The 24,977-nt window shown below is 42.4% G+C and overlaps 48 non-coding genes across 48 annotated transcripts; all 48 read left to right on the top strand.

Moving 5' to 3' along the window:
• The first annotated feature begins 211 nt into the window (after positions 1-211).
• Positions 212-327, top strand: LOC142476005 (U5 spliceosomal RNA). Its single transcript, XR_012791255.1, has one exon. It is a non-coding gene; the product is annotated as a U5 spliceosomal RNA (small nuclear RNA).
• Positions 328-733: 406 nt separating this feature from the next.
• LOC142476004 (U5 spliceosomal RNA) lies at positions 734-849 on the top strand. The gene has a single exon (XR_012791254.1). It is a non-coding gene; the product is annotated as a U5 spliceosomal RNA (small nuclear RNA).
• Positions 850-1,255: 406 nt separating this feature from the next.
• Positions 1,256-1,371, top strand: LOC142476003 (U5 spliceosomal RNA). Its single transcript, XR_012791253.1, has one exon. It is a non-coding gene; the product is annotated as a U5 spliceosomal RNA (small nuclear RNA).
• Positions 1,372-1,777: 406 nt separating this feature from the next.
• On the top strand, positions 1,778-1,893 carry LOC142476002 (U5 spliceosomal RNA). Its single transcript, XR_012791252.1, has one exon. It is a non-coding gene; the product is annotated as a U5 spliceosomal RNA (small nuclear RNA).
• Positions 1,894-2,299: 406 nt separating this feature from the next.
• On the top strand, positions 2,300-2,415 carry LOC142476043 (U5 spliceosomal RNA). The gene has a single exon (XR_012791292.1). It is a non-coding gene; the product is annotated as a U5 spliceosomal RNA (small nuclear RNA).
• A 406-nt stretch (positions 2,416-2,821) lies between these two features.
• On the top strand, positions 2,822-2,937 carry LOC142476001 (U5 spliceosomal RNA). Its single transcript, XR_012791251.1, has one exon. It is a non-coding gene; the product is annotated as a U5 spliceosomal RNA (small nuclear RNA).
• A 406-nt stretch (positions 2,938-3,343) lies between these two features.
• Positions 3,344-3,459, top strand: LOC142476041 (U5 spliceosomal RNA). The gene has a single exon (XR_012791290.1). It is a non-coding gene; the product is annotated as a U5 spliceosomal RNA (small nuclear RNA).
• A 406-nt stretch (positions 3,460-3,865) lies between these two features.
• On the top strand, positions 3,866-3,981 carry LOC142476000 (U5 spliceosomal RNA). Its single transcript, XR_012791250.1, has one exon. It is a non-coding gene; the product is annotated as a U5 spliceosomal RNA (small nuclear RNA).
• Positions 3,982-4,387: 406 nt separating this feature from the next.
• LOC142476046 (U5 spliceosomal RNA) lies at positions 4,388-4,503 on the top strand. Its single transcript, XR_012791295.1, has one exon. It is a non-coding gene; the product is annotated as a U5 spliceosomal RNA (small nuclear RNA).
• Positions 4,504-4,909: 406 nt separating this feature from the next.
• Positions 4,910-5,025, top strand: LOC142475998 (U5 spliceosomal RNA). Its single transcript, XR_012791248.1, has one exon. It is a non-coding gene; the product is annotated as a U5 spliceosomal RNA (small nuclear RNA).
• Positions 5,026-5,431: 406 nt separating this feature from the next.
• LOC142476042 (U5 spliceosomal RNA) lies at positions 5,432-5,547 on the top strand. The gene has a single exon (XR_012791291.1). It is a non-coding gene; the product is annotated as a U5 spliceosomal RNA (small nuclear RNA).
• A 406-nt stretch (positions 5,548-5,953) lies between these two features.
• Positions 5,954-6,069, top strand: LOC142475997 (U5 spliceosomal RNA). Its single transcript, XR_012791247.1, has one exon. It is a non-coding gene; the product is annotated as a U5 spliceosomal RNA (small nuclear RNA).
• Positions 6,070-6,475: 406 nt separating this feature from the next.
• LOC142475995 (U5 spliceosomal RNA) lies at positions 6,476-6,591 on the top strand. The gene has a single exon (XR_012791246.1). It is a non-coding gene; the product is annotated as a U5 spliceosomal RNA (small nuclear RNA).
• Positions 6,592-6,997: 406 nt separating this feature from the next.
• On the top strand, positions 6,998-7,113 carry LOC142475994 (U5 spliceosomal RNA). Its single transcript, XR_012791245.1, has one exon. It is a non-coding gene; the product is annotated as a U5 spliceosomal RNA (small nuclear RNA).
• A 406-nt stretch (positions 7,114-7,519) lies between these two features.
• On the top strand, positions 7,520-7,635 carry LOC142475993 (U5 spliceosomal RNA). The gene has a single exon (XR_012791244.1). It is a non-coding gene; the product is annotated as a U5 spliceosomal RNA (small nuclear RNA).
• A 406-nt stretch (positions 7,636-8,041) lies between these two features.
• Positions 8,042-8,157, top strand: LOC142475992 (U5 spliceosomal RNA). The gene has a single exon (XR_012791243.1). It is a non-coding gene; the product is annotated as a U5 spliceosomal RNA (small nuclear RNA).
• A 392-nt stretch (positions 8,158-8,549) lies between these two features.
• Positions 8,550-8,665, top strand: LOC142475991 (U5 spliceosomal RNA). Its single transcript, XR_012791242.1, has one exon. It is a non-coding gene; the product is annotated as a U5 spliceosomal RNA (small nuclear RNA).
• A 406-nt stretch (positions 8,666-9,071) lies between these two features.
• Positions 9,072-9,187, top strand: LOC142475990 (U5 spliceosomal RNA). The gene has a single exon (XR_012791240.1). It is a non-coding gene; the product is annotated as a U5 spliceosomal RNA (small nuclear RNA).
• Positions 9,188-9,600: 413 nt separating this feature from the next.
• On the top strand, positions 9,601-9,716 carry LOC142475989 (U5 spliceosomal RNA). The gene has a single exon (XR_012791239.1). It is a non-coding gene; the product is annotated as a U5 spliceosomal RNA (small nuclear RNA).
• A 413-nt stretch (positions 9,717-10,129) lies between these two features.
• On the top strand, positions 10,130-10,245 carry LOC142475988 (U5 spliceosomal RNA). The gene has a single exon (XR_012791238.1). It is a non-coding gene; the product is annotated as a U5 spliceosomal RNA (small nuclear RNA).
• A 406-nt stretch (positions 10,246-10,651) lies between these two features.
• LOC142475986 (U5 spliceosomal RNA) lies at positions 10,652-10,767 on the top strand. Its single transcript, XR_012791236.1, has one exon. It is a non-coding gene; the product is annotated as a U5 spliceosomal RNA (small nuclear RNA).
• Positions 10,768-11,173: 406 nt separating this feature from the next.
• On the top strand, positions 11,174-11,289 carry LOC142475985 (U5 spliceosomal RNA). The gene has a single exon (XR_012791234.1). It is a non-coding gene; the product is annotated as a U5 spliceosomal RNA (small nuclear RNA).
• Positions 11,290-11,681: 392 nt separating this feature from the next.
• On the top strand, positions 11,682-11,797 carry LOC142475984 (U5 spliceosomal RNA). The gene has a single exon (XR_012791233.1). It is a non-coding gene; the product is annotated as a U5 spliceosomal RNA (small nuclear RNA).
• A 392-nt stretch (positions 11,798-12,189) lies between these two features.
• LOC142475983 (U5 spliceosomal RNA) lies at positions 12,190-12,305 on the top strand. Its single transcript, XR_012791232.1, has one exon. It is a non-coding gene; the product is annotated as a U5 spliceosomal RNA (small nuclear RNA).
• Positions 12,306-12,711: 406 nt separating this feature from the next.
• Positions 12,712-12,827, top strand: LOC142475982 (U5 spliceosomal RNA). Its single transcript, XR_012791231.1, has one exon. It is a non-coding gene; the product is annotated as a U5 spliceosomal RNA (small nuclear RNA).
• A 392-nt stretch (positions 12,828-13,219) lies between these two features.
• Positions 13,220-13,335, top strand: LOC142475981 (U5 spliceosomal RNA). Its single transcript, XR_012791230.1, has one exon. It is a non-coding gene; the product is annotated as a U5 spliceosomal RNA (small nuclear RNA).
• A 406-nt stretch (positions 13,336-13,741) lies between these two features.
• LOC142475979 (U5 spliceosomal RNA) lies at positions 13,742-13,857 on the top strand. Its single transcript, XR_012791229.1, has one exon. It is a non-coding gene; the product is annotated as a U5 spliceosomal RNA (small nuclear RNA).
• A 413-nt stretch (positions 13,858-14,270) lies between these two features.
• On the top strand, positions 14,271-14,386 carry LOC142475978 (U5 spliceosomal RNA). Its single transcript, XR_012791228.1, has one exon. It is a non-coding gene; the product is annotated as a U5 spliceosomal RNA (small nuclear RNA).
• Positions 14,387-14,799: 413 nt separating this feature from the next.
• On the top strand, positions 14,800-14,915 carry LOC142475977 (U5 spliceosomal RNA). Its single transcript, XR_012791227.1, has one exon. It is a non-coding gene; the product is annotated as a U5 spliceosomal RNA (small nuclear RNA).
• Positions 14,916-15,321: 406 nt separating this feature from the next.
• Positions 15,322-15,437, top strand: LOC142475976 (U5 spliceosomal RNA). Its single transcript, XR_012791226.1, has one exon. It is a non-coding gene; the product is annotated as a U5 spliceosomal RNA (small nuclear RNA).
• Positions 15,438-15,843: 406 nt separating this feature from the next.
• On the top strand, positions 15,844-15,958 carry LOC142476066 (U5 spliceosomal RNA). Its single transcript, XR_012791314.1, has one exon. It is a non-coding gene; the product is annotated as a U5 spliceosomal RNA (small nuclear RNA).
• A 392-nt stretch (positions 15,959-16,350) lies between these two features.
• LOC142475974 (U5 spliceosomal RNA) lies at positions 16,351-16,466 on the top strand. Its single transcript, XR_012791224.1, has one exon. It is a non-coding gene; the product is annotated as a U5 spliceosomal RNA (small nuclear RNA).
• Positions 16,467-16,858: 392 nt separating this feature from the next.
• On the top strand, positions 16,859-16,974 carry LOC142475969 (U5 spliceosomal RNA). The gene has a single exon (XR_012791219.1). It is a non-coding gene; the product is annotated as a U5 spliceosomal RNA (small nuclear RNA).
• Positions 16,975-17,380: 406 nt separating this feature from the next.
• LOC142476039 (U5 spliceosomal RNA) lies at positions 17,381-17,496 on the top strand. The gene has a single exon (XR_012791288.1). It is a non-coding gene; the product is annotated as a U5 spliceosomal RNA (small nuclear RNA).
• A 406-nt stretch (positions 17,497-17,902) lies between these two features.
• Positions 17,903-18,018, top strand: LOC142475973 (U5 spliceosomal RNA). The gene has a single exon (XR_012791223.1). It is a non-coding gene; the product is annotated as a U5 spliceosomal RNA (small nuclear RNA).
• A 392-nt stretch (positions 18,019-18,410) lies between these two features.
• On the top strand, positions 18,411-18,526 carry LOC142475972 (U5 spliceosomal RNA). Its single transcript, XR_012791222.1, has one exon. It is a non-coding gene; the product is annotated as a U5 spliceosomal RNA (small nuclear RNA).
• Positions 18,527-18,918: 392 nt separating this feature from the next.
• Positions 18,919-19,034, top strand: LOC142475971 (U5 spliceosomal RNA). The gene has a single exon (XR_012791221.1). It is a non-coding gene; the product is annotated as a U5 spliceosomal RNA (small nuclear RNA).
• Positions 19,035-19,440: 406 nt separating this feature from the next.
• Positions 19,441-19,556, top strand: LOC142476038 (U5 spliceosomal RNA). The gene has a single exon (XR_012791287.1). It is a non-coding gene; the product is annotated as a U5 spliceosomal RNA (small nuclear RNA).
• Positions 19,557-19,962: 406 nt separating this feature from the next.
• On the top strand, positions 19,963-20,078 carry LOC142475970 (U5 spliceosomal RNA). Its single transcript, XR_012791220.1, has one exon. It is a non-coding gene; the product is annotated as a U5 spliceosomal RNA (small nuclear RNA).
• A 392-nt stretch (positions 20,079-20,470) lies between these two features.
• LOC142476109 (U5 spliceosomal RNA) lies at positions 20,471-20,586 on the top strand. Its single transcript, XR_012791355.1, has one exon. It is a non-coding gene; the product is annotated as a U5 spliceosomal RNA (small nuclear RNA).
• A 392-nt stretch (positions 20,587-20,978) lies between these two features.
• On the top strand, positions 20,979-21,094 carry LOC142476108 (U5 spliceosomal RNA). Its single transcript, XR_012791354.1, has one exon. It is a non-coding gene; the product is annotated as a U5 spliceosomal RNA (small nuclear RNA).
• Positions 21,095-21,500: 406 nt separating this feature from the next.
• Positions 21,501-21,616, top strand: LOC142476107 (U5 spliceosomal RNA). Its single transcript, XR_012791353.1, has one exon. It is a non-coding gene; the product is annotated as a U5 spliceosomal RNA (small nuclear RNA).
• A 406-nt stretch (positions 21,617-22,022) lies between these two features.
• On the top strand, positions 22,023-22,138 carry LOC142476106 (U5 spliceosomal RNA). The gene has a single exon (XR_012791352.1). It is a non-coding gene; the product is annotated as a U5 spliceosomal RNA (small nuclear RNA).
• A 406-nt stretch (positions 22,139-22,544) lies between these two features.
• LOC142476105 (U5 spliceosomal RNA) lies at positions 22,545-22,660 on the top strand. The gene has a single exon (XR_012791351.1). It is a non-coding gene; the product is annotated as a U5 spliceosomal RNA (small nuclear RNA).
• A 406-nt stretch (positions 22,661-23,066) lies between these two features.
• LOC142476103 (U5 spliceosomal RNA) lies at positions 23,067-23,182 on the top strand. The gene has a single exon (XR_012791349.1). It is a non-coding gene; the product is annotated as a U5 spliceosomal RNA (small nuclear RNA).
• Positions 23,183-23,588: 406 nt separating this feature from the next.
• On the top strand, positions 23,589-23,704 carry LOC142476102 (U5 spliceosomal RNA). Its single transcript, XR_012791348.1, has one exon. It is a non-coding gene; the product is annotated as a U5 spliceosomal RNA (small nuclear RNA).
• A 406-nt stretch (positions 23,705-24,110) lies between these two features.
• On the top strand, positions 24,111-24,226 carry LOC142476101 (U5 spliceosomal RNA). The gene has a single exon (XR_012791347.1). It is a non-coding gene; the product is annotated as a U5 spliceosomal RNA (small nuclear RNA).
• A 406-nt stretch (positions 24,227-24,632) lies between these two features.
• LOC142476100 (U5 spliceosomal RNA) lies at positions 24,633-24,748 on the top strand. Its single transcript, XR_012791346.1, has one exon. It is a non-coding gene; the product is annotated as a U5 spliceosomal RNA (small nuclear RNA).
• Positions 24,749-24,977: the final 229 nt, after the last annotated feature.

The following is a 24,977-nucleotide window of genomic DNA, read 5'->3' as shown; positions in this document are numbered from 1 at the left end:
TTCCATTTGACATTTTCTAGATACACGTCGAGTCCTTTGCACAAGAACAGTGGCTTGAAACATGCATCAGCACATCCAAATTAGGGGAAAACCTACCTTAGAAAGGCTGTCTGTGGAGAACATCTTCTCTTGTTTTCCATCACAGGATATTCACCTCAAGGTGGATCGGGATTGATTTTGCTGGCCACATAGAACATGATGTTTACATGTCATACTCTGGTTTCTCTTCAAAACGCAAAAATCTTTCGCCTTTTACTAAAGATTTCCGTGGAGAGGAGCATGCATGAGTTTCTTGTCAATTTTTGCATGCCCTAGCTTGCTGGGGCTTTTCTTTTAAGTCAAAGGAAAGATGATGAATGCCTCTGAAATAGGCACAAGGCACAACTTGCTTATTTCATTCCAGAAACTCGAAATAAACTGTTCTGTCAGGGGAAGGGGTACAGTACAGTATGTATCATGCTGCAGTTGGCATCTGACTCTAGAATATCAGCTCATTTGCATAACAGGCACCTGCCCTTCCCCTTCCATTTGACATTTTCTAGATACACGTCGAGTCCTTTGCAAAAGAACAGTGGCTTGAAACATGCATCAGCACATCCAAATTAGGGGAAAACCTACCTTAGAAAGGCTGTCTGTGGAGAACATCTTCTCTTGTTTTCCATCACAGGATATTCACCTCAAGGTGGATCGGGATTGATTTTGCTGGCCACATAGAAGATGATGTTTACATGTCATACTCTGGTTTCTCTTCAAAACGCAAAAATCTTTCGCCTTTTACTAAAGATTTCCGTGGAGAGGAGCATGCATGAGTTTCTTGTCAATTTTTGCATGCCCTAGCTTGCTGGGGCTTTTCTTTTAAGTCAAAGGAAAGATGAGGAATGCCTCTGAAATAGGCACAAGGCACAACTTGCTTATTTCATTCCAGAAACTCGAAATAAACTGTTCTGTCAGGGGAAGGGGTACAGTACAGTATGTATCATGCTGCAGTTGGCATCTGACTCTAGAATATCAGCTCATTTGCATAACAGGCACCTGCCCTTCCCCTTCCATTTGACATTTTCTAGATACACGTCGAGTCCTTTGCACAAGAACAGTGGCTTGAAACATGCATCAGCACATCCAAATTAGGGGAAAACCTACCTTAGAAAGGCTGTCTGTGGAGAACATCTTCTCTTGTTTTCCATCACAGGATATTCACCTCAAGGTGGATCGGGATTGATTTTGCTGGCCACATAGAAGATGATGTTTACATGTCATACTCTGGTTTCTCTTCAAAACGCAAAAATCTTTCGCCTTTTACTAAAGATTTCCGTGGAGAGGAGCATGCATGAGTTTCTTGTCAATTTTTGCATGCCCTAGCTTGCTGGGGCTTTTCTTTTAAGTCAAAGGAAAGATGAGGAATGCCTCTGAAATAGGCACAAGGCACAACTTGCTTATTTCATTCCAGAAACTCGAAATAAACTGTTCTGTCAGGGGAAGGGGTACAGTACAGTATGTATCATGCTGCAGTTGGCATCTGACTCTAGAATATCAGCTCATTTGCATAACAGGCACCTGCCCTTCCCCTTCCATTTGACATTTTCTAGATACACGTCGAGTCCTTTGCACAAGAACAGTGGCTTGAAACATGCATCAGCACATCCAAATTAGGGGAAAACCTACCTTAGAAAGGCTGTCTGTGGAGAACATCTTCTCTTGTTTTCCATCACAGGATATTCACCTCAAGGTGGATCGGGATTGATTTTGCTGGCCACATAGAAGATGATGTTTACATGTCATACTCTGGTTTCTCTTCAAAACGCAAAAATCTTTCGCCTTTTACTAAAGATTTCCGTGGAGAGGAGCATGCATGAGTTTCTTGTCAATTTTTGCATGCCCTAGCTTGCTGGGGCTTTTCTTTTAAGTCAAAGGAAAGATGAGGAATGCCTCTGAAATAGGCACAAGGCACAACTTGCTTATTTCATTCCAGAAACTCGAAATAAACTGTTCTGTCAGGGGAAGGGGTACAGTACAGTATGTATCATGCTGCAGTTGGCATCTGACTCTAGAATATCAGCTCATTTGCATAACAGGCACCTGCCCTTCCCCTTCCATTTGACATTTTCTAGATACACGTCGAGTCCTTTGCACAAGAACAGTGGCTTGAAACATGCATCAGCACATCCAAATTAGGGGAAAACCTACCTTAGAAAGGCTGTCTGTGGAGAACATCTTCTCTTGTTTTCCATCACAGGATATTCACCTCAAGGTGGATCGGGATTGATTTTGCTGGCCACATAGAAGATGATGTTTACATGTCATACTCTGGTTTCGCTTCAAAACGCAAAAATCTTTCGCCTTTTACTAAAGATTTCCGTGGAGAGGAGCATGCATGAGTTTCTTGTCAATTTTTGCATGCCCTAGCTTGCTGGGGCTTTTCTTTTAAGTCAAAGGAAAGATGATGAATGCCTCTGAAATAGGCACAAGGCACAACTTGCTTATTTCATTCCAGAAACTCGAAATAAACTGTTCTGTCAGGGGAAGGGGTACAGTACAGTATGTATCATGCTGCAGTTGGCATCTGACTCTAGAATATCAGCTCATTTGCATAACAGGCACCTGCCCTTCCCCTTCCATTTGACATTTTCTAGATACACGTCGAGTCCTTTGCACAAGAACAGTGGCTTGAAACATGCATCAGCACATCGAAATTAGGGGAAAACCTACCTTAGAAAGGCTGTCTGTGGAGAACATCTTCTCTTGTTTTCCATCACAGGATATTCACCTCAAGGTGGATCGGGATTGATTTTGCTGGCCACATAGAAGATGATGTTTACATGTCATACTCTGGTTTCTCTTCAAAACGCAAAAATCTTTCGCCTTTTACTAAAGATTTCCGTGGAGAGGAGCATGCATGAGTTTCTTGTCAATTTTTGCATGCCCTAGCTTGCTGGGGCTTTTCTTTTAAGTCAAAGGAAAGATGATGAATGCCTCTGAAATAGGCACAAGGCACAACTTGCTTATTTCATTCCAGAAACTCGAAATAAACTGTTCTGTCAGGGGAAGGGGTACAGTACAGTATGTGTCATGCTGCAGTTGGCATCTGACTCTAGAATATCAGCTCATTTGCATAACAGGCACCTGCCCTTCCCCTTCCATTTGACATTTTCTAGATACACGTCGAGTCCTTTGCACAAGAACAGTGGCTTGAAACATGCATCAGCACATCGAAATTAGGGGAAAACCTACCTTAGAAAGGCTGTCTGTGGAGAACATCTTCTCTTGTTTTCCATCACAGGATATTCACCTCAAGGTGGATCGGGATTGATTTTGCTGGCCACATAGAAGATGATGTTTACATGTCATACTCTGGTTTCTCTTCAAAATGCAAAAATCTTTCGCCTTTTACTAAAGATTTCCGTGGAGAGGAGCATGCATGAGTTTCTTGTCAATTTTTGCATGCCCTAGCTTGCTGGGGCTTTTCTTTTAAGTCAAAGGAAAGATGATGAATGCCTCTGAAATAGGCACAAGGCACAACTTGCTTATTTCATTCCAGAAACTCGAAATAAACTGTTCTGTCAGGGGAAGGGGTACAGTACAGTATGTATCATGCTGCAGTTGGCATCTGACTCTAGAATATCAGCTCATTTGCATAACAGGCACCTGCCCTTCCCCTTCCATTTGACATTTTCTAGATACACGTCGAGTCCTTTGCACAAGAACAGTGGCTTGAAACATGCATCAGCACATCGAAATTAGGGGAAAACCTACCTTAGAAAGGCTGTCTGTGGAGAACATCTTCTCTTGTTTTCCATCACAGGATATTCACCTCAAGGTGGATCGGGATTGATTTTGCTGGCCACATAGAAGATGATGTTTACATGTCATACTCTGGTTTCTCTTCAAAACGCAAAAATCTTTCGCCTTTTACTAAAGATTTCCGTGGAGAGGAGCATGCATGAGTTTCTTGTCAATTTTTGCATGCCCTAGCTTGCTGGGGCTTTTCTTTTAAGTCAAAGGAAAGATGAGGAATGCCTCTGAAATAGGCACAAGGCACAACTTGCTTATTTCATTCCAGAAACTCGAAATAAACTGTTCTGTCAGGGGAAGGGGTACAGTACAGTATGTATCATGCTGCAGTTGGCATCTGACTCTAGAATATCAGCTCATTTGCATAACAGGCACCTGCCCTTCCCCTTCCATTTGACATTTTCTAGATACACGTCGAGTCCTTTGCACAAGAACAGTGGCTTGAAACATGCATCAGCACATCCAAATTAGGGGAAAACCTACCTTAGAAAGGCTGTCTGTGGAGAACATCTTCTCTTGTTTTCCATCACAGGATATTCACCTCAAGGTGGATCGGGATTGATTTTGCTGGCCACATAGAAGATGATGTTTACATGTCATACTCTGGTTTCTCTTCAAAACGCAAAAATCTTTCGCCTTTTACTAAAGATTTCCGTGGAGAGGAGCATGCATGAGTTTCTTGTCAATTTGTGCATGCCCTAGCTTGCTGGGGCTTTTCTTTTAAGTCAAAGGAAAGATGATGAATGCCTCTGAAATAGGCACAAGGCACAACTTGCTTATTTCATTCCAGAAACTCGAAATAAACTGTTCTGTCAGGGGAAGGGGTACAGTACAGTATGTATCATGCTGCAGTTGGCATCTGACTCTAGAATATCAGCTCATTTGCATAACAGGCACCTGCCCTTCCCCTTCCATTTGACATTTTCTAGATACACGTCGAGTCCTTTGCACAAGAACAGTGGCTTGAAACATGCATCAGCACATCGAAATTAGGGGAAAACCTACCTTAGAAAGGCTGTCTGTGGAGAACATCTTCTCTTGTTTTCCATCACAGGATATTCACCTCAAGGTGGATCGGGATTGATTTTGCTGGCCACATAGAAGATGATGTTTACATGTCATACTCTGGTTTCTCTTCAAAACGCAAAAATCTTTCGCCTTTTACTAAAGATTTCCGTGGAGAGGAGCATGCATGAGTTTCTTGTCAATTTTTGCATGCCCTAGCTTGCTGGGGCTTTTCTTTTAAGTCAAAGGAAAGATGATGAATGCCTCTGAAATAGGCACAAGGCACAACTTGCTTATTTCATTCCAGAAACTCGAAATAAACTGTTCTGTCAGGGGAAGGGGTACAGTACAGTATGTGTCATGCTGCAGTTGGCATCTGACTCTAGAATATCAGCTCATTTGCATAACAGGCACCTGCCCTTCCCCTTCCATTTGACATTTTCTAGATACACGTCGAGTCCTTTGCACAAGAACAGTGGCTTGAAACATGCATCAGCACATCGAAATTAGGGGAAAACCTACCTTAGAAAGGCTGTCTGTGGAGAACATCTTCTCTTGTTTTCCATCACAGGATATTCACCTCAAGGTGGATCGGGATTGATTTTGCTGGCCACATAGAAGATGATGTTTACATGTCATACTCTGGTTTCTCTTCAAAACGCAAAAATCTTTCGCCTTTTACTAAAGATTTCCGTGGAGAGGAGCATGCATGAGTTTCTTGTCAATTTTTGCATGCCCTAGCTTGCAGGGGCTTTTCTTTTAAGTCAAAGGAAAGATGATGAATGCCTCTGAAATAGGCACAAGGCACAACTTGCTTATTTCATTCCAGAAACTCGAAATAAACTGTTCTGTCAGGGGAAGGGGTACAGTACAGTATGTATCATGCTGCAGTTGGCATCTGACTCTAGAATATCAGCTCATTTGCATAACAGGCACCTGCCCTTCCCCTTCCATTTGACATTTTCTAGATACACGTCGAGTCCTTTGCACAAGAACAGTGGCTTGAAACATGCATCAGCACATCGAAATTAGGGGAAAACCTACCTTAGAAAGGCTGTCTGTGGAGAACATCTTCTCTTGTTTTCCATCACAGGATATTCACCTCAAGGTGGATCGGGATTGATTTTGCTGGCCACATAGAAGATGATGTTTACATGTCATACTCTGGTTTCTCTTCAAAACGCAAAAATCTTTCGCCTTTTACTAAAGATTTCCGTGGAGAGGAGCATGCATGAGTTTCTTGTCAATTTTTGCATGCCCTAGCTTGCTGGGGCTTTTCTTTTAAGTCAAAGGAAAGATGAGGAATGCCTCTGAAATAGGCACAAGGCACAACTTGCTTATTTCATTCCAGAAACTCGAAATAAACTGTTCTGTCAGGGGAAGGGGTACAGTACAGTATGTATCATGCTGCAGTTGGCATCTGACTCTAGAATATCAGCTCATTTGCATAACAGGCACCTGCCCTTCCCCTTCCATTTGACATTTTCTAGATACACGTCGAGTCCTTTGCACAAGAACAGTGGCTTGAAACATGCATCAGCACATCCAAATTAGGGGAAAACCTACCTTAGAAAGGCTGTCTGTGGAGAACATCTTCTCTTGTTTTCCATCACAGGATATTCACCTCAAGGTGGATCGGGATTGATTTTGCTGGCCACATAGAAGATGATGTTTACATGTCATACTCTGGTTTCTCTTCAAAACGCAAAAATCTTTCGCCTTTTACTAAAGATTTCCGTGGAGAGGAGCATGCATGAGTTTCTTGTCAATTTTTGCATGCCCTAGCTTGCTGGGGCTTTTCTTTTAAGTCAAAGGAAAGATGATGAATGCCTCTGAAATAGGCACAAGGCACAACTTGCTTATTTCATTCCAGAAACTCGAAATAAACTGTTCTGTCAGGGGAAGGGGTACAGTACAGTATGTATCATGCTGCAGTTGGCATCTGACTCTAGAATATCAGCTCATTTGCATAACAGGCACCTGCCCTTCCCCTTCCATTTGACATTTTCTAGATACACGTCGAGTCCTTTGCACAAGAACAGTGGCTTGAAACATGCATCAGCACATCCAAATTAGGGGAAAACCTACCTTAGAAAGGCTGTCTGTGGAGAACATCTTCTCTTGTTTTCCATCACAGGATATTCACCTCAAGGTGGATCGGGATTGATTTTGCTGGCCACATAGAAGATGATGTTTACATGTCATACTCTGGTTTCTCTTCAAAACGCAAAAATCTTTCGCCTTTTACTAAAGATTTCCGTGGAGAGGAGCATGCATGAGTTTCTTGTCAATTTTTGCATGCCCTAGCTTGCTGGGGCTTTTCTTTTAAGTCAAAGGAAAGATGATGAATGTCTCTGAAATAGGCACAAGGCACAACTTGCTTATTTCATTCCAGAAACTCGAAATAAACTGTTCTGTCAGGGGAAGGGGTACAGTACAGTATGTATCATGCTGCAGTTGGCATCTGACTCTAGAATATCAGCTCATTTGCATAACAGGCACCTGCCCTTCCCCTTCCATTTGACATTTTCTAGATACACGTCGAGTCCTTTGCACAAGAACAGTGGCTTGAAACATGCATCAGCACATCCAAATTAGGGGAAAACCTACCTTAGAAAGGCTGTCTGTGGAGAACATCTTCTCTTGTTTTCCATCACAGGATATTCACCTCAAGGTGGATCGGGATTGATTTTGCTGGCCACATAGAAGATGATGTTTACATGTCATACTCTGGTTTCTCTTCAAAACGCAAAAATCTTTCGCCTTTTACTAAAGATTTCCGTGGAGAGGAGCATGCATGAGTTTCTTGTCAATTTTTGCATGCCCTAGCTTGCTGGGGCTTTTCTTTTAAGTCAAAGGAAAGATGATGAATGCCTCTGAAATAGGCACAAGGCACAACTTGCTTATTTCATTCCAGAAACTCAAAATAAACTGTTCTGTCAGGGGAAGGGGTACAGTACAGTATGTATCATGCTGCAGTTGGCATCTGACTCTAGAATATCAGCTCATTTGCATAACAGGCACCTGCCCTTCCCCTTCCATTTGACATTTTCTAGATACACGTCGAGTCCTTTGCACAAGAACAGTGGCTTGAAACATGCATCAGCACATCCAAATTAGGGGAAAACCTACCTTAGAAAGGCTGTCTGTGGAGAACATCTTCTCTTGTTTTCCATCACAGGATATTCACCTCAAGGTGGATCGGGATTGATTTTGCTGGCCACATAGAAGATGATGTTTACATGTCATACTCTGGTTTCTCTTCAAAACGCAAAAATCTTTCGCCTTTTACTAAAGATTTCCGTGGAGAGGAGCATGCATGAGTTTCTTGTCAATTTTTGCATGCCCTAGCTTGCTGGGGCTTTTCTTTTAAGTCAAAGGAAAGATGATGAATGCCTCTGAAATAGGCACAAGGCACAACTTGCTTATTTCATTCCAGAAACTCGAAATAAACTGTTCTGTCAGGGGAAGGGGTACAGTACAGTATGTATCATGCTGCAGTTGGCATCTGACTCTAGAATATCAGCTCATTTGCATAACAGGCACCTGCCCTTCCCCTTCCATTTGACATTTTCTAGATACACGTCGAGTCCTTTGCACAAGAACAGTGGCTTGAAACATGCATCAGCACATCCAAATTAGGGGAAAGGCTGTCTGTGGAGAACATCTTCTCTTGTTTTCCATTACAGGATATTCACCTCAAGGTGGATCGGGATTGATTTTGCTGGCCACATAGAAGATGATGTTTACATGTCATACTCTGGTTTCTCTTCAAAACGCAAAAATCTTTCGCCTTTTACTAAAGATTTCCGTGGAGAGGAGCATGCATGAGTTTCTTGTCAATTTTTGCATGCCCTAGCTTGCTGGGGCTTTTCTTTTAAGTCAAAGGAAAGATGATGAATGCCTCTGAAATAGGCACAAGGCACAACTTGCTTATTTCATTCCAGAAACTCGAAATAAACTGTTCTGTCAGGGGAAGGGGTACAGTACAGTATGTATCATGCTGCAGTTGGCATCTGACTCTAGAATATCAGCTCATTTGCATAACAGGCACCTGCCCTTCCCCTTCCATTTGACATTTTCTAGATACACGTCGAGTCCTTTGCACAAGAACAGTGGCTTGAAACATGCATCAGCACATCCAAATTAGGGGAAAACCTACCTTAGAAAGGCTGTCTGTGGAGAACATCTTCTCTTGTTTTCCATCACAGGATATTCACCTCAAGGTGGATCGGGATTGATTTTGCTGGCCACATAGAAGATGATGTTTACATGTCATACTCTGGTTTCTCTTCAAAACGCAAAAATCTTTCGCCTTTTACTAAAGATTTCCGTGGAGAGGAGCATGCATGAGTTTCTTGTCAATTTTTGCATGCCCTAGCTTGCTGGGGCTTTTCTTTTAAGTCAAAGGAAAGATGAGGAATGCCTCTGAAATAGGCACAAGGCACAAGGCACAACTTGCTTATTTCATTCCAGAAACTCGAAATAAACTGTTCTGTCAGGGGAAGGGGTACAGTACAGTATGTATCATGCTGCAGTTGGCATCTGACTCTAGAATATCAGCTCATTTGCATAACAGGCACCTGCCCTTCCCCTTCCATTTGACATTTTCTAGATACACGTCGAGTCCTTTGCACAAGAACAGTGGCTTGAAACATGCATCAGCACATCCAAATTAGGGGAAAACCTACCTTAGAAAGGCTGTCTGTGGAGAACATCTTCTCTTGTTTTCCATCACAGGATATTCACCTCAAGGTGGATCGGGATTGATTTTGCTGGCCACATAGAACATGATGTTTACATGTCATACTCTGGTTTCTCTTCAAAACGCAAAAATCTTTCGCCTTTTACTAAAGATTTCCGTGGAGAGGAGCATGCATGAGTTTCTTGTCAATTTTTGCATGCCCTAGCTTGCTGGGGCTTTTCTTTTAAGTCAAAGGAAAGATGAGGAATGCCTCTGAAATAGGCACAAGGCACAAGGCACAACTTGCTTATTTCATTCCAGAAACTCGAAATAAACTGTTCTGTCAGGGGAAGGGGTACAGTACAGTATGTATCATGCTGCAGTTGGCATCTGACTCTAGAATATCAGCTCATTTGCATAACAGGCACCTGCCCTTCCCCTTCCATTTGACATTTTCTAGATACACGTCGAGTCCTTTGCACAAGAACAGTGGCTTGAAACATGCATCAGCACATCCAAATTAGGGGAAAACCTACCTTAGAAAGGCTGTCTGTGGAGAACATCTTCTCTTGTTTTCCATCACAGGATATTCACCTCAAGGTGGATCGGGATTGATTTTGCTGGCCACATAGAAGATGATGTTTACATGTCATACTCTGGTTTCTCTTCAAAACGCAAAAATCTTTCGCCTTTTACTAAAGATTTCCGTGGAGAGGAGCATGCATGAGTTTCTTGTCAATTTTTGCATGCCCTAGCTTGCTGGGGCTTTTCTTTTAAGTCAAAGGAAAGATGATGAATGCCTCTGAAATAGGCACAAGGCACAACTTGCTTATTTCATTCCAGAAACTCGAAATAAACTGTTCTGTCAGGGGAAGGGGTACAGTACAGTATGTATCATGCTGCAGTTGGCATCTGACTCTAGAATATCAGCTCATTTGCATAACAGGCACCTGCCCTTCCCCTTCCATTTGACATTTTCTAGATACACGTCGAGTCCTTTGCACAAGAACAGTGGCTTGAAACATGCATCAGCACATCCAAATTAGGGGAAAACCTACCTTAGAAAGGCTGTCTGTGGAGAACATCTTCTCTTGTTTTCCATCACAGGATATTCACCTCAAGGTGGATCGGGATTGATTTTGCTGGCCACATAGAAGATGATGTTTACATGTCATACTCTGGTTTCTCTTCAAAACGCAAAAATCTTTCGCCTTTTACTAAAGATTTCCGTGGAGAGGAGCATGCATGAGTTTCTTGTCAATTTTTGCATGCCCTAGCTTGCTGGGGCTTTTCTTTTAAGTCAAAGGAAAGATGATGAATGCCTCTGAAATAGGCACAAGGCACAACTTGCTTATTTCATTCCAGAAACTCGAAATAAACTGTTCTGTCAGGGGAAGGGGTACAGTACAGTATGTATCATGCTGCAGTTGGCATCTGACTCTAGAATATCAGCTCATTTGCATAACAGGCACCTGCCCTTCCCCTTCCATTTGACATTTTCTAGATACACGTCGAGTCCTTTGCACAAGAACAGTGGCTTGAAACATGCATCAGCACATCCAAATTAGGGGAAAACCTACCTTAGAAAGGCTGTCTGTGGAGAACATCTTCTCTTGTTTTCCATCACAGGATATTCACCTCAAGGTGGATCGGGATTGATTTTGCTGGCCACATAGAAGATGATGTTTACATGTCATACTCTGGTTTCTCTTCAAAACGCAAAAATCTTTCGCCTTTTACTAAAGATTTCCGTGGAGAGGAGCATGCATGAGTTTCTTGTCAATTTTTGCATGCCCTAGCTTGCTGGGGCTTTTCTTTTAAGTCAAAGGAAAGATGATGAATGCCTCTGAAATAGGCACAAGGCACAACTTGCTTATTTCATTCCAGAAACTCAAAATAAACTGTTCTGTCAGGGGAAGGGGTACAGTACAGTATGTATCATGCTGCAGTTGGCATCTGACTCTAGAATATCAGCTCATTTGCATAACAGGCACCTGCCCTTCCCCTTCCATTTGACATTTTCTAGATACACGTCGAGTCCTTTGCACAAGAACAGTGGCTTGAAACATGCATCAGCACATCCAAATTAGGGGAAAGGCTGTCTGTGGAGAACATCTTCTCTTGTTTTCCATTACAGGATATTCACCTCAAGGTGGATCGGGATTGATTTTGCTGGCCACATAGAAGATGATGTTTACATGTCATACTCTGGTTTCTCTTCAAAACGCAAAAATCTTTCGCCTTTTACTAAAGATTTCCGTGGAGAGGAGCATGCATGAGTTTCTTGTCAATTTTTGCATGCCCTAGCTTGCTGGGGCTTTTCTTTTAAGTCAAAGGAAAGATGATGAATGCCTCTGAAATAGGCACAAGGCACAACTTGCTTATTTCATTCCAGAAACTCGAAATAAACTGTTCTGTCAGGGGAAGGGGTACAGTACAGTATGTATCATGCTGCAGTTGGCATCTGACTCTAGAATATCAGCTCATTTGCATAACAGGCACCTGCCCTTCCCCTTCCATTTGACATTTTCTAGATACACGTCGAGTCCTTTGCACAAGAACAGTGGCTTGAAACATGCATCAGCACATCCAAATTAGGGGAAAGGCTGTCTGTGGAGAACATCTTCTCTTGTTTTCCATTACAGGATATTCACCTCAAGGTGGATCGGGATTGATTTTGCTGGCCACATAGAAGATGATGTTTACATGTCATACTCTGGTTTCTCTTCAAAACGCAAAAATCTTTCGCCTTTTACTAAAGATTTCCGTGGAGAGGAGCATGCATGAGTTTCTTGTCAATTTTTGCATGCCCTAGCTTGCTGGGGCTTTTCTTTTAAGTCAAAGGAAAGATGATGAATGCCTCTGAAATAGGCACAAGGCACAACTTGCTTATTTCATTCCAGAAACTCGAAATAAACTGTTCTGTCAGGGGAAGGGGTACAGTACAGTATGTATCATGCTGCAGTTGGCATCTGACTCTAGAATATCAGCTCATTTGCATAACAGGCACCTGCCCTTCCCCTTCCATTTGACATTTTCTAGATACACGTCGAGTCCTTTGCACAAGAACAGTGGCTTGAAACATGCATCAGCACATCCAAATTAGGGGAAAACCTACCTTAGAAAGGCTGTCTGTGGAGAACATCTTCTCTTGTTTTCCATCACAGGATATTCACCTCAAGGTGGATCGGGATTGATTTTGCTGGCCACATAGAAGATGATGTTTACATGTCATACTCTGGTTTCTCTTCAAAACGCAAAAATCTTTCGCCTTTTACTAAAGATTTCCGTGGAGAGGAGCATGCATGAGTTTCTTGTCAATTTTTGCATGCCCTAGCTTGCTGGGGCTTTTCTTTTAAGTCAAAGGAAAGATGATGAATGCCTCTGAAATAGGCACAAGGCACAACTTGCTTATTTCATTCCAGAAACTCAAAATAAACTGTTCTGTCAGGGGAAGGGGTACAGTACAGTATGTATCATGCTGCAGTTGGCATCTGACTCTAGAATATCAGCTCATTTGCATAACAGGCACCTGCCCTTCCCCTTCCATTTGACATTTTCTAGATACACGTCGAGTCCTTTGCACAAGAACAGTGGCTTGAAACATGCATCAGCACATCCAAATTAGGGGAAAGGCTGTCTGTGGAGAACATCTTCTCTTGTTTTCCATTACAGGATATTCACCTCAAGGTGGATCGGGATTGATTTTGCTGGCCACATAGAAGATGATGTTTACATGTCATACTCTGGTTTCTCTTCAAAACGCAAAAATCTTTCGCCTTTTACTAAAGATTTCCGTGGAGAGGAGCATGCATGAGTTTCTTGTCAATTTTTGCATGCCCTAGCTTGCTGGGGCTTTTCTTTTAAGTCAAAGGAAAGATGATGAATGCCTCTGAAATAGGCACAAGGCACAACTTGCTTATTTCATTCCAGAAACTCGAAATAAACTGTTCTGTCAGGGGAAGGGGTACAGTACAGTATGTATCATGCTGCAGTTGGCATCTGACTCTAGAATATCAGCTCATTTGCATAACAGGCACCTGCCCTTCCCCTTCCATTTGACATTTTCTAGATACACGTCGAGTCCTTTGCACAAGAACAGTGGCTTGAAACATGCATCAGCACATCCAAATTAGGGGAAAACCTACCTTAGAAAGGCTGTCTGTGGAGAACATCTTCTCTTGTTTTCCATCACAGGATATTCACCTCAAGGTGGATCGGGATTGATTTTGCTGGCCACATAGAAGATGATGTTTACATGTCATACTCTGGTTTCTCTTCAAAACGCAAAAATCTTTCGCCTTTTACTAAAGATTTCCGTGGAGAGGAGCATGCATGAGTTTCTTGTCAATTTTTGCATGCCCTAGCTTGCTGGGGCTTTTCTTTTAAGTCAAAGGAAAGATGAGGAATGCCTCTGAAATAGGCACAAGGCACAAGGCACAACTTGCTTATATCATTCCAGAAACTCGAAATAAACTGTTCTGTCAGGGGAAGGGGTACAGTACAGTATGTATCATGCTGCAGTTGGCATCTGACTCTAGAATATCAGCTCATTTGCATAACAGGCACCTGCCCTTCCCCTTCCATTTGACATTTTCTAGATACACGTCGAGTCCTTTGCACAAGAACAGTGGCTTGAAACATGCATCAGCACATCCAAATTAGGGGAAAACCTACCTTAGAAAGGCTGTCTGTGGAGAACATCTTCTCTTGTTTTCCATCACAGGATATTCACCTCAAGGTGGATCGGGATTGATTTTGCTGGCCACATAGAACATGATGTTTACATGTCATACTCTGGTTTCTCTTCAAAACGCAAAAATCTTTCGCCTTTTACTAAAGATTTCCGTGGAGAGGAGCATGCATGAGTTTCTTGTCAATTTTTGCATGCCCTAGCTTGCTGGGGCTTTTCTTTTAAGTCAAAGGAAAGATGAGGAATGCCTCTGAAATAGGCACAAGGCACAAGGCACAACTTGCTTATTTCATTCCAGAAACTCAAAATAAACTGTTCTGTCAGGGGAAGGGGTACAGTACAGTATGTATCATGCTGCAGTTGGCATCTGACTCTAGAATATCAGCTCATTTGCATAACAGGCACCTGCCCTTCCCCTTCCATTTGACATTTTCTAGATACATGTCGAGTCCTTTGCACAAGAACAGTGGCTTGAAACATGCATCAGCACATCCAAATTAGGGGAAAACCTACCTTAGAAAGGCTGTCTGTGGAGAACATCTTCTCTTGTTTTCCATCACAGGATATTCACCTCAAGGTGGATCGGGATTGATTTTGCTGGCCACATAGAAGATGATGTTTACATGTCATACTCTGGTTTCTCTTCAAAACGCAAAAATCTTTCGCCTTTTACTAAAGATTTCCGTGGAGAGGAGCATGCATGAGTTTCTTGTCAATTTTTGCATGCCCTAGCTTGCTGGGGCTTTTCTTTTAAGTCAAAGGAAAGATGATGAATGCCTCTGAAATAGGCACAAGGCACAACTTGCTTATTTCATTCCAGAAACTCGAAATAAACTGTTCTGTCAGGGGAAGGGGTACAGTACAGTATGTATCATGCTGCAGTTGGCATCTGACTCTAGAATATCAGCTCATTTGCATAACAGGCACCTGCCCTTCCCCTTCCATTTGACATTTTCTAGATACACGTCGAGTCCTTTGCACAAGAACAGTGGCTTGAAACATGCATCAGCACATCCAAATTAGGGGAAAACCTACCTTAGAAAGGCTGTCTGTGGAGAACATCTTCTCTTGTTTTCCATCACAGGATATTCACCTCAAGGTGGATCGGGATTGATTTTGCTGGCCACATAGAAGATGATGTTTATATGTCATACTCTGGTTTCTCTTCAAAACGCAAAAATCTTTCGCCTTTTACTAAAGATTTCCGTGGAGAGGAGCATGCATGAGTTTCTTGTCAATTTTTGCATGCCCTAGCTTGCTGGGGCTTTTCTTTTAAGTCAAAGGAAAGATGATGAATGCCTCTGAAATAGGCACAAGGCACAACTTGCTTATTTCATTCCAGAAACTCAAAATAAACTGTTCTGTCAGGGGAAGGGGTACAGTACAGTATGTATCATGCTGCAGTTGGCATCTGACTCTAGAATATCAGCTCATTTGCATAACAGGCACCTGCCCTTCCCCTTCCATTTGACATTTTCTAGATACACGTCGAGTCCTTTGCACAAGAACAGTGGCTTGAAACATGCATCAGCACATCCAAATTAGGGGAAAACCTACCTTAGAAAGGCTGTCTGTGGAGAACATCTTCTCTTGTTTTCCATCACAGGATATTCACCTCAAGGTGGATCGGGATTGATTTTGCTGGCCACATAGAAGATGATGTTTACATGTCATACTCTGGTTTCTCTTCAAAACGCAAAAATCTTTCGCCTTTACTAAAGATTTCCGTGGAGAGGAGCATGCATGAGTTTCTTGTCAATTTTTGCATGCCCTAGCTTGCTGGGGCTTTTCTTTTAAGTCAAAGGAAAGATGATGAATGCCTCTGAAATAGGCACAAGGCACAACTTGCTTATTTCATTCCAGAAACTCAAAATAAACTGTTCTGTCAGGGGAAGGGGTACAGTACAGTATGTATCATGCTGCAGTTGGCATCTGACTCTAGAATATCAGCTCATTTGCATAACAGGCACCTGCCCTTCCCCTTCCATTTGACATTTTCTAGATACACGTCGAGTCCTTTGCACAAGAACAGTGGCTTGAAACATGCATCAGCACATCCAAATTAGGGGAAAGGCTGTCTGTGGAGAACATCTTCTCTTGTTTTCCATTACAGGATATTCACCTCAAGGTGGATCGGGATTGATTTTGCTGGCCACATAGAAGATGATGTTTACATGTCATACTCTGGTTTCTCTTCAAAACGCAAAAATCTTTCGCCTTTTACTAAAGATTTCCGTGGAGAGGAGCATGCATGAGTTTCTTGTCAATTTTTGCATGCCCTAGCTTGCTGGGGCTTTTCTTTTAAGTCAAAGGAAAGATGATGAATGCCTCTGAAATAGGCACAAGGCACAACTTGCTTATTTCATTCCAGAAACTCGAAATAAACTGTTCTGTCAGGGGAAGGGGTACAGTACAGTATGTATCATGCTGCAGTTGGCATCTGACTCTAGAATATCAGCTCATTTGCATAACAGGCACCTGCCCTTCCCCTTCCATTTGACATTTTCTAGATACACGTCGAGTCCTTTGCACAAGAACAGTGGCTTGAAACATGCATCAGCACATCCAAATTAGGGGAAAGGCTGTCTGTGGAGAACATCTTCTCTTGTTTTCCATTACAGGATATTCACCTCAAGGTGGATCGGGATTGATTTTGCTGGCCACATAGAAGATGATGTTTACATGTCATACTCTGGTTTCTCTCCAAAACGCAAAAATCTTTCGCCTTTTACTAAAGATTTCCGTGGAGAGGAGCATGCATGAGTTTCTTGTCAATTTTTGCATGCCCTAGCTTGCTGGGGCTTTTCTTTTAAGTCAAAGGAAAGATGATGAATGCCTCTGAAATAGGCACAAGGCACAACTTGCTTATTTCATTCCAGAAACTCGAAATAAACTGTTCTGTCAGGGGAAGGGGTACAGTACAGTATGTATCATGCTGCAGTTGGCATCTGACTCTAGAATATCAGCTCATTTGCATAACAGGCACCTGCCCTTCCCCTTCCATTTGACATTTTCTAGATACACGTCGAGTCCTTTGCACAAGAACAGTGGCTTGAAACATGCATCAGCACATCGAAATTAGGGGAAAACCTACCTTAGAAAGGCTGTCTGTGGAGAACATCTTCTCTTGTTTTCCATCACAGGATATTCACCTCAAGGTGGATCGGGATTGATTTTGCTGGCCACATAGAAGATGATGTTTACATGTCATACTCTGGTTTCTCTTCAAAACGCAAAAATCTTTCGCCTTTTACTAAAGATTTCCGTGGAGAGGAGCATGCATGAGTTTCTTGTCAATTTTTTCATGCCCTAGCTTGCTGGGGCTTTTCTTTTAAGTCAAAGGAAAGATGAGGAATGCCTCTGAAATAGGCACAAGGCACAACTTGCTTATTTCATTCCAGAAACTCGAAATAAACTGTTCTGTCAGGGGAAGGGGTACAGTACAGTATGTATCATGCTGCAGTTGGCATCTGACTCTAGAATATCAGCTCATTTGCATAACAGGCACCTGCCCTTCCCCTTCCATTTGACATTTTCTAGATACACGTCGAGTCCTTTGCACAAGAACAGTGGCTTGAAACATGCATCAGCACATCCAAATTAGGGGAAAACCTACCTTAGAAAGGCTGTCTGTGGAGAACATCTTCTCTTGTTTTCCATCACAGGATATTCACCTCAAGGTGGATCGGGATTGATTTTGCTGGCCACATAGAAGATGATGTTTACATGTCATACTCTGGTTTCTCTTCAAAACGCAAAAATCTTTCGCCTTTTACTAAAGATTTCCGTGGAGAGGAGCATGCATGAGTTTCTTGTCAATTTTTGCATGCCCTAGCTTGCTGGGGCTTTTCTTTTAAGTCAAAGGAAAGATGATGAATGCCTCTGAAATAGGCACAAGGCACAACTTGCTTATTTCATTCCAGAAACTCAAAATAAACTGTTCTGTCAGGGGAAGGGGTACAGTACAGTATGTATCATGCTGCAGTTGGCATCTGACTCTAGAATATCAGCTCATTTGCATAACAGGCACCTGCCCTTCCCCTTCCATTTGACATTTTCTAGATACACGTCGAGTCCTTTGCACAAGAACAGTGGCTTGAAACATGCATCAGCACATCCAAATTAGGGGAAAGGCTGTCTGTGGAGAACATCTTCTCTTGTTTTCCATTACAGGATATTCACCTCAAGGTGGATCGGGATTGATTTTGCTGGCCACATAGAAGATGATGTTTACATGTCATACTCTGGTTTCTCTTCAAAACGCAAAAATCTTTCGCCTTTTACTAAAGATTTCCGTGGAGAGGAGCATGCATGAGTTTCTTGTCAATTTTTGCATGCCCTAGCTTGCTGGGGCTTTTCTTTTAAGTCAAAGGAAAGATGATGAATGCCTCTGAAATAGGCACAAGGCACAACTTGCTTATTTCATTCCAGAAACTCGAAATAAACTGTTCTGTCAGGGGAAGGGGTACAGTACAGTATGTATCATGCTGCAGTTGGCATCTGACTCTAGAATATCAGCTCATTTGCATAACAGGCACCTGCCCTTCCCCTTCCATTTGACATTTTCTAGATACACGTCGAGTCCTTTGCACAAGAACAGTGGCTTGAAACATGCATCAGCACATCCAAATTAGGGGAAAGGCTGTCTGTGGAGAACATCTTCTCTTGTTTTCCATTACAGGATATTCACCTCAAGGTGGATCGGGATTGATTTTGCTGGCCACATAGAAGATGATGTTTACATGTCATACTCTGGTTTCTCTTCAAAACGCAAAAATCTTTCGCCTTTTACTAAAGATTTCCGTGGAGAGGAGCATGCATGAGTTTCTTGTCAATTTTTGCATGCCCTAGCTTGCTGGGGCTTTTCTTTTAAGTCAAAGGAAAGATGATGAATGCCTCTGAAATAGGCACAAGGCACAACTTGCTTATTTCATTCCAGAAACTCGAAATAAACTGTTCTGTCAGGGGAAGGGGTACAGTACAGTATGTATCATGCTGCAGTTGGCATCTGACTCTAGAATATCAGCTCATTTGCATAACAGGCACCTGCCCTTCCCCTTCCATTTGACATTTTCTAGATACACGTCGAGTCCTTTGCACAAGAACAGTGGCTTGAAACATGCATCAGCACATCGAAATTAGGGGAAAACCTACCTTAGAAAGGCTGTCTGTGGAGAACATCTTCTCTTGTTTTCCATCACAGGATATTCACCTCAAGGTGGATCGGGATTGATTTTGCTGGCCACATAGAAGATGATGTTTACATGTCATACTCTGGTTTCTCTTCAAAACGCAAAAATCTTTCGCCTTTTACTAAAGATTTCCGTGGAGAGGAGCATGCATGAGTTTCTTGTCAATTTTTTCATGCCCTAGCTTGCTGGGGCTTTTCTTTTAAGTCAAAGGAAAGATGAGGAATGCCTCTGAAATAGGCACAAGGCACAACTTGCTTATTTCATTCCAGAAACTCGAAATAAACTGTTCTGTCAGGGGAAGGGGTACAGTACAGTATGTATCATGCTGCAGTTGGCATCTGACTCTAGAATATCAGCTCATTTGCATAACAGGCACCTGCCCTTCCCCTTCCATTTGACATTTTCTAGATACACGTCGAGTCCTTTGCACAAGAACAGTGGCTTGAAACATGCATCAGCACATCCAAATTAGGGGAAAACCTACCTTAGAAAGGCTGTCTGTGGAGAACATCTTCTCTTGTTTTCCATCACAGGATATTCACCTCAAGGTGGATCGGGATTGATTTTGCTGGCCACATAGAAGATGATGTTTACATGTCATACTCTGGTTTCTCTTCAAAACGCAAAAATCTTTCGCCTTTTACTAAAGATTTCCGTGGAGAGGAGCATGCATGAGTTTCTTGTCAATTTTTGCATGCCCTAGCTTGCTGGGGCTTTTCTTTTAAGTCAAAGGAAAGATGATGAATGCCTCTGAAATAGGCACAAGGCACAACTTGCTTATTTCATTCCAGAAACTCAAAATAAACTGTTCTGTCAGGGGAAGGGGTACAGTACAGTATGTATCATGCTGCAGTTGGCATCTGACTCTAGAATATCAGCTCATTTGCATAACAGGCACCTGCCCTTCCCCTTCCATTTGACATTTTCTAGATACACGTCGAGTCCTTTGCACAAGAACAGTGGCTTGAAACATGCATCAGCACATCCAAATTAGGGGAAAGGCTGTCTGTGGAGAACATCTTCTCTTGTTTTCCATTACAGGATATTCACCTCAAGGTGGATCGGGATTGATTTTGCTGGCCACATAGAAGATGATGTTTACATGTCATACTCTGGTTTCTCTTCAAAACGCAAAAATCTTTCGCCTTTTACTAAAGATTTCCGTGGAGAGGAGCATGCATGAGTTTCTTGTCAATTTTTGCATGCCCTAGCTTGCTGGGGCTTTTCTTTTAAGTCAAAGGAAAGATGATGAATGCCTCTGAAATAGGCACAAGGCACAACTTGCTTATTTCATTCCAGAAACTCGAAATAAACTGTTCTGTCAGGGGAAGGGGTACAGTACAGTATGTATCATGCTGCAGTTGGCATCTGACTCTAGAATATCAGCTCATTTGCATAACAGGCACCTGCCCTTCCCCTTCCATTTGACATTTTCTAGATACACGTCGAGTCCTTTGCACAAGAACAGTGGCTTGAAACATGCATCAGCACATCCAAATTAGGGGAAAGGCTGTCTGTGGAGAACATCTTCTCTTGTTTTCCATTACAGGATATTCACCTCAAGGTGGATCGGGATTGATTTTGCTGGCCACATAGAAGATGATGTTTACATGTCATACTCTGGTTTCTCTTCAAAACGCAAAAATCTTTCGCCTTTTACTAAAGATTTCCGTGGAGAGGAGCATGCATGAGTTTCTTGTCAATTTTTGCATGCCCTAGCTTGCTGGGGCTTTTCTTTTAAGTCAAAGGAAAGATGATGAATGCCTCTGAAATAGGCACAAGGCACAACTTGCTTATTTCATTCCAGAAACTCGAAATAAACTGTTCTGTCAGGGGAAGGGGTACAGTACAGTATGTATCATGCTGCAGTTGGCATCTGACTCTAGAATATCAGCTCATTTGCATAACAGGCACCTGCCCTTCCCCTTCCATTTGACATTTTCTAGATACACGTCGAGTCCTTTGCACAAGAACAGTGGCTTGAAACATGCATCAGCACATCCAAATTAGGGGAAAACCTACCTTAGAAAGGCTGTCTGTGGAGAACATCTTCTCTTGTTTTCCATCACAGGATATTCACCTCAAGGTGGATCGGGATTGATTTTGCTGGCCACATAGAAGATGATGTTTACATGTCATACTCTGGTTTCTCTTCAAAACGCAAAAATCTTTCGCCTTTTACTAAAGATTTCCGTGGAGAGGAGCATGCATGAGTTTCTTGTCAATTTTTGCATGCCCTAGCTTGCTGGGGCTTTTCTTTTAAGTCAAAGGAAAGATGATGAATGCCTCTGAAGTAGGCACAAGGCACAACTTGCTTATTTCATTCCAGAAACTCGAAATAAACTGTTCTGTCAGGGGAAGGGGTACAGTACAGTATGTATCATGCTGCAGTTGGCATCTGACTCTAGAATATCAGCTCATTTGCATAACAGGCACCTGCCCTTCCCCTTCCATTTGACATTTTCTAGATACACGTCGAGTCCTTTGCACAAGAACAGTGGCTTGAAACATGCATCAGCACATCCAAATTAGGGGAAAACCTACCTTAGAAAGGCTGTCTGTGGAGAACATCTTCTCTTGTTTTCCATCACAGGATATTCACCTCAAGGTGGACCGGGATTGATTTTGCTGGCCACATAGAAGATGATGTTTACATGTCATACTCTGGTTTCTCTTCAAAACGCAAAAATCTTTCGCCTTTTACTAAAGATTTCCGTGGAGAGGAGCATGCATGAGTTTCTTGTCAATTTTTGCATGCCCTAGCTTGCTGGGGCTTTTCTTTTAAGTCAAAGGAAAGATGATGAATGCCTCTGAAATAGGCACAAGGCACAACTTGCTTATTTCATTCCAGAAACTCGAAATAAACTGTTCTGTCAGGGGAAGGGGTACAGTACAGTATGTATCATGCTGCAGTTGGCATCTGACTCTAGAATATCAGCTCATTTGCATAACAGGCACCTGCCCTTCCCCTTCCATTTGACATTTTCTAGATACACGTCGAGTCCTTTGCACAAGAACAGTGGCTTGAAACATGCATCAGCACATCGAAATTAGGGGAAAACCTACCTTAGAAAGGCTGTCTGTGGAGAACATCTTCTCTTGTTTTCCATCACAGGATATTCACCTCAAGGTGGATCGGGATTGATTTTGCTGGCCACATAGAAGATGATGTTTACATGTCATACTCTGGTTTCTCTTCAAAACGCAAAAATCTTTCGCCTTTTACTAAAGATTTCCGTGGAGAGGAGCATGCATGAGTTTCTTGTCAATTTTTGCATGCCCTAGCTTGCTGGGGCTTTTCTTTTAAGTCAAAGGAAAGATGATGAATGCCTCTGAAATAGGCACAAGGCACAACTTGCTTATTTCATTCCAGAAACTCGAAATAAACTGTTCTGTCAGGGGAAGGGGTACAGTACAGTATGTATCATGCTGCAGTTGGCATCTGACTCTAGAATATCAGCTCATTTGCATAACAGGCACCTGCCCTTCCCCTTCCATTTGACATTTTCTAGATACACGTCGAGTCCTTTGCACAAGAACAGTGGCTTGAAACATGCATCAGCACATCCAAATTAGGGGAAAACCTACCTTAGAAAGGCTGTCTGTGGAGAACATCTTCTCTTGTTTTCCATCACAGGATATTCACCTCAAGGTGGATCGGGATTGATTTTGCTGGCCACATAGAAGATGATGTTTACATGTCATACTCTGGTTTCTCTTCAAAACGCAAAAATCTTTCGCCTTTTACTAAAGATTTCCGTGGAGAGGAGCATGCATGAGTTTCTTGTCAATTTTTGCATGCCCTAGCTTGCTGGGGCTTTTCTTTTAAGTCAAAGGAAAGATGATGAATGCCTCTGAAGTAGGCACAAGGCACAACTTGCTTATTTCATTCCAGAAACTCGAAATAAACTGTTCTGTCAGGGGAAGGGGTACAGTACAGTATGTATCATGCTGCAGTTGGCATCTGACTCTAGAATATCAGCTCATTTGCATAACAGGCACCTGCCCTTCCCCTTCCATTTGACATTTTCTAGATACACGTCGAGTCCTTTGCACAAGAACAGTGGCTTGAAACATGCATCAGCACATCCAAATTAGGGGAAAACCTACCTTAGAAAGGCTGTCTGTGGAGAACATCTTCTCTTGTTTTCCATCACAGGATATTCACCTCAAGGTGGACCGGGATTGATTTTGCTGGCCACATAGAAGATGATGTTTACATGTCATACTCTGGTTTCTCTTCAAAACGCAAAAATCTTTCGCCTTTTACTAAAGATTTCCGTGGAGAGGAGCATGCATGAGTTTCTTGTCAATTTTTGCATGCCCTAGCTTGCTGGGGCTTTTCTTTTAAGTCAAAGGAAAGATGATGAATGCCTCTGAAATAGGCACAAGGCACAACTTGCTTATTTCATTCCAGAAACTCGAAATAAACTGTTCTGTCAGGGGAAGGGGTACAGTACAGTATGTATCATGCTGCAGTTGGCATCTGACTCTAGAATATCAGCTCATTTGCATAACAGGCACCTGCCCTTCCCCTTCCATTTGACATTTTCTAGATACACGTCGAGTCCTTTGCACAAGAACAGTGGCTTGAAACATGCATCAGCACATCGAAATTAGGGGAAAACCTACCTTAGAAAGGCTGTCTGTGGAGAACATCTTCTCTTGTTTTCCATCACAGGATATTCACCTCAAGGTGGATCGGGATTGATTTTGCTGGCCACATAGAAGATGATGTTTACATGTCATACTCTGGTTTCTCTTCAAAACGCAAAAATCTTTCGCCTTTTACTAAAGATTTCCGTGGAGAGGAGCATGCATGAGTTTCTTGTCAATTTTTGCATGCCCTAGCTTGCTGGGGCTTTTCTTTTAAGTCAAAGGAAAGATGATGAATGCCTCTGAAATAGGCACAAGGCACAACTTGCTTATTTCATTCCAGAAACTCGAAATAAACTGTTCTGTCAGGGGAAGGGGTACAGTACAGTATGTATCATGCTGCAGTTGGCATCTGACTCTAGAATATCAGCTCATTTGCATAACAGGCACCTGCCCTTCCCCTTCCATTTGACATTTTCTAGATACACGTCGAGTCCTTTGCACAAGAACAGTGGCTTGAAACATGCATCAGCACATCCAAATTAGGGGAAAACCTACCTTAGAAAGGCTGTCTGTGGAGAACATCTTCTCTTGTTTTCCATCACAGGATATTCACCTCAAGGTGGATCGGGATTGATTTTGCTGGCCACATAGAAGATGATGTTTACATGTCATACTCTGGTTTCTCTTCAAAACGCAAAAATCTTTCGCCTTTTACTAAAGATTTCCGTGGAGAGGAGCATGCATGAGTTTCTTGTCAATTTTTGCATGCCCTAGCTTGCTGGGGCTTTTCTTTTAAGTCAAAGGAAAGATGAGGAATGCCTCTGAAATAGGCACAAGGCACAAGGCACAACTTGCTTATTTCATTCCAGAAACTCGAAATAAACTGTTCTGTCAGGGGAAGGGGTACAGTACAGTATGTATCATGCTGCAGTTGGCATCTGACTCTAGAATATCAGCTCATTTGCATAACAGGCACCTGCCCTTCCCCTTCCATTTGACATTTTCTAGATACACG

The sequence above is a fragment of the Ascaphus truei genome, unplaced genomic scaffold (genome assembly GCF_040206685.1).
Source record: "Ascaphus truei isolate aAscTru1 unplaced genomic scaffold, aAscTru1.hap1 HAP1_SCAFFOLD_1459, whole genome shotgun sequence".
Taxonomy (NCBI): Eukaryota; Metazoa; Chordata; class Amphibia; order Anura; family Ascaphidae; genus Ascaphus; species Ascaphus truei.
The sequence above is the reverse complement of the archived record's forward strand: the minus strand, read 5'-3'. Positions and strand labels throughout refer to the sequence as shown.